This window comes from Arachis duranensis, chromosome 6 (genome assembly GCF_000817695.3).
Source record: "Arachis duranensis cultivar V14167 chromosome 6, aradu.V14167.gnm2.J7QH, whole genome shotgun sequence".
Taxonomy (NCBI): domain Eukaryota; kingdom Viridiplantae; phylum Streptophyta; class Magnoliopsida; order Fabales; family Fabaceae; genus Arachis; species Arachis duranensis.
This window is the reverse complement of record NC_029777.3, coordinates 83809638-83820479: the sequence shown is the minus strand read 5'-3', so window position 1 is coordinate 83820479 and position 10842 is coordinate 83809638. Positions and strand designations below refer to the sequence as shown.

The following is a 10842-nucleotide window of genomic DNA, read 5'->3' as shown; positions in this document are numbered from 1 at the left end:
GTGTAGAGACTTTTCTTGGAGTTAAACGCCAGCTTTTGTGCCAGTTTGGGCGTTTAACTCCCATTTTGGTGCCAGTTCCAGCGTTTAACGCTGGGATTTCTTGAGGTGACTTTGAACGCCGGTTTGGGCCATCAAATCTTGGGCAAAGTATGGACTATCATATATTGCTGGAAAGCCCAGGATGTCGACTTTCCAACGCCGTTGAGAGCGCGCCAATTGGGCTTCTGTAGCTCCAGAAAATTCACTTCGAGTGCAGGGAGGTCAGAATCCAACAGCATCTGCAGTCCTTTTTGGTCTCTGAATCAGATTTTTGCTCAGGTCCCTCAATTTCAGCCAGAAAATACCTGAAATCATAGAAAAACACACAAACTCATAGTAAAGTCCAGAAAAGTGAATTTTAACTAAAAACTAATAAAAATATACTAAAAACTATCTAGATCATACCAAAAACATACTAAAAACAATGCCAAAAAGTATACAAATTATCCGCTCATCAGTAGTCGATTCACATTCTTCACTTACCATTCTGTTTCTTGACTAGCACCACATTTGCCAGCCAAGCCAAAAATTTGACCTCTCTGATGAAACCGGCTTCTAAGAGGGCTTGTATTTGTTCTTCCACTACCTGAGCCCGTTCAGGTCCGAGTTTCCATCTTCTCTGCTGAATAGGTCATGATCCAGGGTATACCGACAGTTTGTGCGACATAAGCTCGGGATCTATTCCAGGCATGTCAGAGGCTTTTCAAGTGAAGAGGTCGGAATTTTTTTGTAGGAGCCTTATAAGCTTCTACTTCGAGTCTTCTTTCAAGTTGGCTCCTATGTTGGTACTCTTTCCTTCCTCCTTCCCAACTTGTACTTCTTCAGTCTTTCTCCCTGGCTGTGGTCATAACTCTTCTTTAGCTCAAATTCCACCGAGCTCAATGGTGTGAACCTCCTTGCCTTTTCCTCTCAGGTTTAGGCTTTTGTTGTAGCACTTTTTTGCCAGTTTTTGATCTCCCTTGATGGTTGCAATTTCCTCTGATGTTGGAAACTTCATGCAAAGAAAGGGGATAGATACCATTGCTCCAAGCTAAATTAGGGTTGTTCTGCCTATTAAAGTGTTATAGGTTGAGCCCACATCAATGACTATGAAGTCGATGCTTAGAGTCTTGGATTTCATCCCCTTTCCAAAAGTTGTATGTAAGGATATGAATCCCAGTGGTTTTATGGGTGTATCCCCTAGCCCATATAGGGTATCAGCGTATGCTCTTAACTCATTTTCATCCAATCCCAGCTTGTCAAATGCGGGTTTGAAGAGGATGTCAGTCGAGCTCTCCTGATCCACCACAGTTCTGTGTAGATGGACATTAGCGAGAATCATGGTAGTCACTACCGGATCATCATGTCCGGGAACAATGCCCTGCTCATCTTCTTTGGTAAAAGAGATGGTTGGGAGATCGGGCAATTTGCCCCCGACCTGGTAGACTTCCTTCAAGTGCCTCTTGCGAGATGACTTTGTGAGACCTCCTCCAGCAAACCCCCCTGAGATCATATGTATGTGCCTTTCTGGGGCCTGTGGTGGTAGATTTCTTCGATCCTCCTCATCTCGCTTCCTCTTGCCATGATGGTCTGACCTTTCCATGAGATATCTGTCAAGCCGACCCTCCCTGGACAACTTTTCTATCACATTTTTCAGGTCGTAACAATCATTTGTTGAGTGCCCATATAGCTTATGGTACTCACAGTATTCGCTACGACTTCCCCCCTTCTTGTTCTTGATGGGCCTAAGGGGAGGTAGCCTTTCAGTGTGACAAATTTTTCTGTAGACATCGACTAGGAAAATTCGTAGAGAAGTATAAGAGTGATATCTCATGGGCCTTTTAGGCCCGACTTCTTCTTTTTTCTTGGGCTCTCTCTCCTTTTTCTTTGATGAGTGAGAATGCCCACGTCGCCAGCTTGACTCTCGTAGCCTAGCGTTTTCTTCCATGTTGATGTATTTTTCAGCTCTTTGTTGTACATCACTCAAAGAAGTCGGGTGCCTTTTCGAGATGGACTGGGAAAAAGGACATTCTCGAAGTCCATTTACTAGGCTCATGATCACTGCCACTATAGGCAGGTCTTGAATTTCTAGGCACGCCTTGTTGAACTTTTCCACGTAGTCCCTCAAAGGTTCTCCGACCTCCTGTTTTACTCCCAAGAGACTCGACGCGTGCTTCACTTTATCTTTTTTGGATTGAGAATCGCATAAGAAACTTACGCGATAGGTCGTCGAAATTGGTGACCGACCTTGGTGGGAGGCTATTGAACCACTTCATCGCTGCTTTTGTCAGAGTTGTTGGAAAGGCTTTGCAGTGAATAGCATCAGAGATGTCGGCTAGGTACATCCGACTTTTAAAATTACTCAGATGATGCTTTGGATCGATGCTCCCGTCGTATAGGTCCATATCGGGGCTTTTGAAGTTCCTTGGAACTTTTTCCCTCATTATGTCTTCACTGAACGGATCTTCTCCCCCCAAGGGAGAATCTTCTCGGTCACTTCGAGAGCTCTAACCTCGAAGATTGGACTCTAATTTCAAGAGCTTTTCTTCAAGCTCTTTTCGTTGCTCGACCTCTCTCCTCAAGTTTCTCTCCGCTTCTCACTGTTTCTCTAGTTCTTGTTCTAACTACTCCAGCCGTCCTTGTTCGGATAGAAATTTGGATTCCAAAAGAAATATCAAAGTTTTCTAAGTTTATGACTTGTTCTAAATCTATGATGTAGATATTGAGAATTCATATAAGAAGGTAAATCTTATCTTTCACGTCTAAAAAAATAATAGTTATCAACAAATAAAGAATGTATTACACTAGAAGCAATGGGAGCTAATTTGACTCCCGAAATAAGATTAGAGACCCGGGCTCTAATTATAATTTTCATGAACAAAAATAAGCTAGCAATAACAACTATACAAGTTTGATTAACATCTCCAACACAATTAGTTTAATTGGTTCCCATCGAAAGCTGGTAGCCTGCTAGTGCTATAGAATAACTGAAATTTGAATAGGATCTACCGCATATAATTGAATTCATATTGAAAGTGTTTTAAAAACTTATCATAGTTTTCTCATTCTACTAACTATTTTCCTCCTCTCTAAAAATAATACAAGGAAGAAGCATAATAGAGAATCCTAATAACAAAAGAAAATGTCTCCAGTGCAAAATTTGCATCTTCATATTAAATTTATTCACCACTTAATTGAGAGCTTAAGTTTAGAAATGCATCCTCACTACATAGAATTGTGAGACCTCCATTTGGATTATCATAACTAAATTCTTTCTTGTTACACAAACTGTATGTGTGTACTAATAAGTAATAACACATGCATTTAGCACCTCGTGAGGATCGTTGCCATAATAATAAAGATAGATATATATGCAGGTCTCGATTATCCTCATATAGTGTACTAGGCTTGAATTGGAAAAGACATTTGTATTTGTTCGGTACACCACGGGTTTATTTTCAATTCACAATTAAACCTGCTTCCACCCAACCAAAATGGAAAAGCCTAAGGCCCTAAGTGTATTTCCCTTTACTCTTTGGAACTACAGCATCTGAGTTTGACTATAATATCAACACAAAACACAATATATTTGTATGAGGAGATGCAAAATGATTTGTGTTGTTTGAGAACATATATTGCATATAGTTACTAAGGGCTACCTTTCAGCAATTTCCTTGAGAAATAATATTTGATAAATGGGGTCAACCGTACCAAGTACAAGGGATCACAAGAAATCACGTGTTAATGACAGAAATCTTTATTAATCCCCAAGTGAAACCTAGTTCTTGCTCTTGCAATGTACTGTATATCTCTTCCATTAGCTGGTAGACACACTGTAAACATCTCAGGTGTCTTAAACAAAGTATTTTAAAGTACAAGAGTGAGCCAAAATAAGGTACATGATACGGAGCCAATAATATGATCTTCACTTTTCAGGGGCAACATAATGTGGAACTTCTCAAACAATGGGAAACATGTGCAACATTAGACTTAGTTTGCATAGATGTGTTTACGTTATTTCAAATTTATCTCATAGATATATACTAGTTGGCTGTTACACCTTACCATTGAGTTGCGTGAACTAACATGTAGGAGGCTATGATTATGATCTATTATTGGCCATTGTTTGGGAAGGTGGGTATGCACTTAGCACTCTAAAACAGCATCACGTGATTTCATATGCATGACCCCATCTTTTAACCCCCTTCAACAATTATTTCTCTTGCCTTCATAAATAACACAACACAACTCACTGGCAATCTGAAGATCAATACTTGAACACGTTCTTCTTAAGCACTAGAGCTTTCGATTGCTCTTTCCATTCCCATCATACACAAGAAAAACGGGTTTCCATTTTCCTGTCATCGAAAAGGCATCCTTCTAAGCAAGCAATTTCAGAATCCACAAGAGCCCAATGAGTTATCTTACATTGTATGCCAGAGATAATCAAAAGCGTTCCTTTTCTAAGCAAGCAATTTCAGAATCCGCAGGAGCCCAATGGGTTATCTTGCATTGTATGCCAGAGATAATCAAAAGCATTATGTGATCCCCGTTTCATATTTGAACCAACCTCCATTCTAAGAGTTGAGTGAAGTTGAGGAAGAGTTTGGATATGATCATCCCACGGGAGGTCTTACAATTCCCCTTGAGTTGAGATTGATGAAGAATCTCAAAATGAGATTGATTAACATAGATTAGCATACATGTTGAAATAGATTAGTATAGAGAATTAGAATGACAAATTCAAAGAGTATGTGTTCTTTTTTTTTTCTTTTGTGCAACACAAATTGACAATGAATTCACTCATATCTATAACATCTTTCAATTCTCGAAGAAAGTAGCAGCCTATACATGCAAATTTACTTGCATGAGAAAAACTATATTTGACCGTGCTAATAAATTTCAAGCATGAACATAGCACATCAGAGAAAGAAAACTCTACTGTGGAACCAGGAGATCCTTCACCATTTCAACTTTATATCGTCAACTATACCATCAAACTTCAATATTTTAGAGTAAACAATACTAGATGACATCATTCCACAACGTAAGTGTCAGGCATACCATCATATCCGATTTTATCCACTCATTGGGACTAATATCCTTCATCAAATTTCAATTTCTTAGGGCCACATATATTATTACATCTCAATATTGTTGGATAGAAAATTCCAGCTATATCATACATCACCACAATTTGATTTTGCAAAATCATGTAGCTCAAACATATTACTCTGCCACACATTTCATTTTTCTAGGCTCACAAGAATAATGAACATGATCCCACAATTTTACTATCAAAACAAATCATTGCACAACTTTTTTCAAAGGACAAAATTTCAATTTGATCCACTAGTAAGTGAATAAAAAAATCATCACAAAAGAATTGAAATGACTCTACAACTAAGTTGTCATGTTGTAAAAGTCCATCACAAATTGATAATGAATTCAATCACTCAATTATTTTCTGTTTATATATATAACATCTTTCAATTCTTGAGCAGCTTATATATGCAAAGTTACTTGTAGTGAGAAAAGCCAGATTTCACTGTTCCATGTTCTAATAAATATAAATTTCAAAACATGAACAAGGACACATCAGAGAAAGAATACTCTATTTTGGAGCCAAGAGATCCCTCACTGCATTTCAACCACATTGGGGCCAAAAGATCCTAAAAAATATTTCAATATCATAAGGTCAATTATACCATCAAAATTCAATGTTAATGGGCCAAAAGCTGAATAACATCATTTCGCAACAGCACAAGGGTCAAGCATATCATCATATCCGATTTTTTTGGGTCATAGGGACCCTTCATCACAATTTCATTTCGTAGGGTCACACATCATTGTGTCCGATTTAATCGGATCATAGGGACTAAAATCCTTCATCACAATTCAACTTCATAAGGCCACACATATCACCATATATGTACTACGATCCTTCTTCACAATCAGATCTCACAGGGCCACATATATCATCATTCCAACTTTATCGGGTCATAGGGACTAAGATCCTTTATCACAATCCATAGGGCCACATATGTTATTACATTTTAATATGATTGGAGAGAAAAATCCAACTACACTACTCTTCCACACATTTCAGTTTTCTAGGATCACAAGCATCATCAACATTATTGCACACTTTTACCATCAACAAATCATTACATAACTTTTTCAAGGGACATGTTATTTGATCCACATAGTAAAAAAATCATCACAAAATTATTGAAACAATTCTGCAACTAAGTTTGTCATGCTGTAAAAGTCAATCGTATATCATTCTGCTACAAATTCTTTTCCCAAAAGGCTCAAACATACGTTGTGCAAGGTAGAATTGAAATAAATTCAAACTCTAAAGTCACATCCAAATCATAAAAATAACAGAGAAAATAGTCCATCCCCAAAACTATCAAATGGCAAAACTCAATTGTCCTTAATAACAAAAATATTTGTGAAAATAAAGAGAAACCAACTCCTCCACAAGATAATAAAAAAATAACACCAATAATCGAAAGCAAACCTTTTTCTTTTTTTGGACATGAATATATTCCATAAGAGCAATGATTTGCACACAAAATTTTGTAAAACACTAATTAACAATGAATTCAGTCACTCAATTATTTTCTGTTTATCTATAACATTTCCGAGAAAAAAATTATCTAAAACATCTTTCAATGCGTGGGCGGCTTATGCAAAGTTACTTGCAGTAAGAAAAACCAGACGGTACTGTTCACTTTATGCTAAATTTTCAAAGCATGAACAAAAAACATCAGAGAAAGAAAACACTATTTTGAAGCCAAAAGATCCTTCACCACATCTGGAGCCAAAAAAGGGTCAACTTTACCATCAAACTTCAATATTCATGTGTTAAAAAATGCCAAATAACATCATTTTGCAGCATAAGGGTCAAGCATATCATCATATCCAATATCTTCGGGTCATAGGGACTAAGATACTTCACCACAATTCAATTTCATAGTGCCACACATCATTGTATCCGATAATTTTGGGTCGGGTCATAGCGACTAAGATCCTTCGCCACAATTCAATTTCATAAGATCACGCATCATTGTATCCGATTTTTCTGGGTCATAGGGACTATGATCCTTCATCACAATTCAATTTAATAGGACCACACATCATTGTATCCAATTTTCTCGAGTCACAGGGACTAAGATACTTTGCCACAATTCAATTTTGTAGGGCCACATATATCATCATATCCAATCGCGTCATAAGGACTAAAATCCTTCATCATAATGATTTTAACGGGTCATAAGGACTAAAATCCTTCATCACAATTCATAAGGCTGCATATATCGTTACATTTCAATAACATTGGACAGAAAAAACCAACTATATTACCCTTCCATACGTTTCAGTTTTCTAGGATCATAAGCACCATGGACATTATCACACAATTTTACCATCAATAAATCATTACACAACTTTTTCAAGGGACAACATGTTATTTGATCCACATAGTAAAAAAATTCAACGCAAAAGAACTGAAACAATTATGCAACTAACTTTGCTACGCTGTAAAAGTCAATCATATATCATTCTGTGAAAAATTCTTTTCCCAAAAGGCTCAAACATACATTGTGCAACGTAAAATTGAAATAAATTCAAAGTCCAGACTCACGTCCAAACCATAAAAATAGGAGAGAAAACTGTGCATCCCAGAACTATCAAATTGCAAATCTCAATTGTCCGTAATTCAATCACAGAAAAATAGTTGGGGAAATAAAAAAAACCAACTTTTCCAAAACCAATTCATTCCCAAGATAATCAAAATGTAACAAAATAATAAAAAAGAAAACCCTTCTTTTCTTGCACAAAAAAAGCCATCTTTATAATGAACTCCGACGTTAAGCACCAAAATGCAAAAGATTTTTTGGGTTTTGGGGGGGGTAATGGGGAATCTTTTTAAAGAGAACCAACTAAAAAAGGGAGAATCATCTGCATTACCGAACCAACTAAATCTTTAATGAAGTTTCTTCTCCCACCATTGTTGATTCATATATTCTTTAAAACCCTAATCAAGCAGATTTTGCAAAAGCACCAACAATTACCCTCGCATTCACCGTCGAAATTTTGTTGAACCAAGCCTCCAAAATTCACCCACAGTAGAGTCTCAATCCCATTACTCCATTCCCATTATTCGAAGTTATAGCAGAGAAAGAAAGAACCCAGCAACTGGAAAGAAAAAGGAAAAATAAAGAGCAGCGGTACCACAGATACCAAATTTAAGAGGAACAATAACCGCTTATTGAGAAATCACAACCAGCGTAGCAAACGAAGTTGAACGAGGAAGCACTCTAGTTTTTAATAAATGAGGATCTAAAAAGGCTTAGGATCATCACAGATGAAGTTACGTTTCTGTATATCTATTAAGTCAGCGGCTTTATCTGATAGTTCTATACCTTTTGTGAGTCCACTAGAAAAGAATGTTTTTAAGAAGGATGACTAAGGGAACGGAGTTTAGCTCATGATGCCTTTTGTGAAACTTGTTAGTTTAAATTTGAAATTAACTTAAAAAATGTGATGTTAAATTCATATTTATTTTTTCTCCTCACTTTTCTAATTAGAACTCCTACGTATTATTGTACTTTTGTTGCAATCCTTTGTTTTTCATAGCATTTTGGTTTTGGCACATCATAACCTGGTCTATGCTATTGTAGCTTGTTGTTTGTCTTGCATTTAAAAATTAACAAAATTAATTGCCTGCTAAAACATGATTTGAGACCAATTTCTTTAGTGATGTACAGCTTGCTAAGACAATAAAAAATCAACTCAAACAGCCCAAGCTTCCTTATTTAACATTCATTACCTATCCCTAGAATTAATAACATAATATCTAAATCAATAATCACTTAAATCAATAATCAATAATATCAATCAGTAAATCAATAAAGAGAATTATCAAATGTCTCTCCCCCAAACAGAGAACAGAATCATTAAAGCATCAATCATCCCTCACAAATAGAAAAATAAAAGAAAAATTAAGAAAAATAAATAAATAGCTTACCAGACAAGGACCTTTCCGGCATAGAACAGGAGCACCTCACCGCCGTCTGCCGCAGACCTGAGAGAGGAGACACGAGCGCGCCTTGCCACCTTCACAGCTATAAGAGAGAGAGAGACGTGAGGGAGAGAGAGCTAGGGACGCGAGGGAGGGCTGTGAAAGAGGGAGACGCCTTCGCCTTGCTGCCTTGTCGCCACCGGTGCTTTCTGGACTCTCGGTTGCGCTACGAGAGAGAAAGCTATGAGAGGGAGAGCCGAGTCGTCATCACCACCGGTGATTCCGGTGCTTTCTGGGCTCTTGGTTGGACTTCGATCCCGGTTTTGAGGGAGAGAGACGTGAGGGAGACGCCGCTGCCTTCGCCGGTGAGAGGGAGAAGCCGCCGCTGCGTCTGCGGTGCACTGCTGCGAGAGAGAGGGAATGCGAGAGACGAGAGTGAAGAGGGAGGCTGTGTGTTTGAAACCTTAATCCCGATGCCGTAAAAATCACTGATGAGGTCTAAAAAAATAGGGAGTTCGGGAGTAGGGGAAGAGCTTAGGTGCCAAAAAAGATAAGGTTCTGCACGATTCTCACAACATGGACTCCAAAAATATGGTTCTAACAAAAACAAGCAGTACATATTTAGGGTTTTGAAGTAGTATAGATAGCTTGGGAAGGGAAAAAATAAAAAAAAGTTTTGATTGAAGAAAAGAAAGCGAAGCAGAACCCGATTGGAAGTAGAACGCAATCAGAGACGAGATCGGAAAGCAGGGAACCAAGGTTGTGCCATCAAGGAACACAGGAAACGAAGAAGATAAGAATCGACATGGTGCCAACGAGGAACACACGCGATGATGAATCACGGAAGTGAGCAAAGGAAGTGAAGTGGGCTTCGATTCTGGCAACTGAGGAGAGGCAGTGAGGTAACCGACGATTCCAACGACGCCAACAACACAACACAGATGATGGGCAGTAATGGTCGATGACCATGAAGAGAAGGAGTAAGGCAGTGAGGGGGAGCGCCGATTAGGAGGGGAAACAAAAATAGGGTTATAACTGATTAGGTTATAATTATTTACATTTTTATTTGTATTTTTAGATCTATGGATATTTACCAAAAATTCAAAACTCGATTCTATTAGTGTAAAAATCAGATCTGATCCGATAATCTTGCGGATCGAATCTACGGATATTGAATCCAATCTATAAAATTTGCACTTTAATATCCCCATCTAACTAGGAGGCCAAGGTATTTTTCTAAAGGTGAATTATATGGTAAAGATTTTTTTATATGGAAAAAAAGGGTTGAAAAAACTAGGACCTATATTTTAAATATCAATAAAATAATCAAAAATAGCTATAAAAAGAATTTATACTCTCTATATTCAACTTCAATTTCTATAGTAGAGTGTTCCTTTCTCAAATTTTCTTAGGTGAAAAACTCTAGGATATCCCTAATAGTCACTCTAGTTTAGATAGAAATTTGGATTCCAAAAGATTCAGACTTTTCCAAATTTATGACTTGTTCTAAATCTATGGTGTAGATATTGAGAATTCGTATAAGAAGATAAATGTCATCTTTCACATCTAAAATAATACAGTTTACACTAGAAGCAATGGGAGCAAATTTGACTCACAAAATAAGATTAGAGACCCGGATTCTAATTATAATTTCCATGAACAAAAATAAGCTAGCAATACCAACTATACAAGTTTGATTAACATCTCCAACACAATTAGTTTAATTGGTTCCCATCGAAAGCTGGTAGCCTGCTAGTGCTATAGAATAACTGAAATTTGAATAAGATCTACTG

General features: G+C 37.4%; 1 protein-coding gene across 1 annotated transcript in view; it reads right to left on the bottom strand.

Moving 5' to 3' along the window:
• Window positions 1–9067, bottom strand: part of LOC107494372 (pentatricopeptide repeat-containing protein At1g26900, mitochondrial) — a 46763-nt gene extending 37696 nt beyond the window's left edge. Inside the window, exon 1 of the transcript XR_008010550.1 lies at window positions 9056–9067. The gene's annotated coding sequence lies outside the window, so the exon portion shown is untranslated. The remainder of the gene's footprint in view (window positions 1–9055) is intronic.
• Between the last annotated feature and the right edge of the window lie 1775 nt (window positions 9068–10842).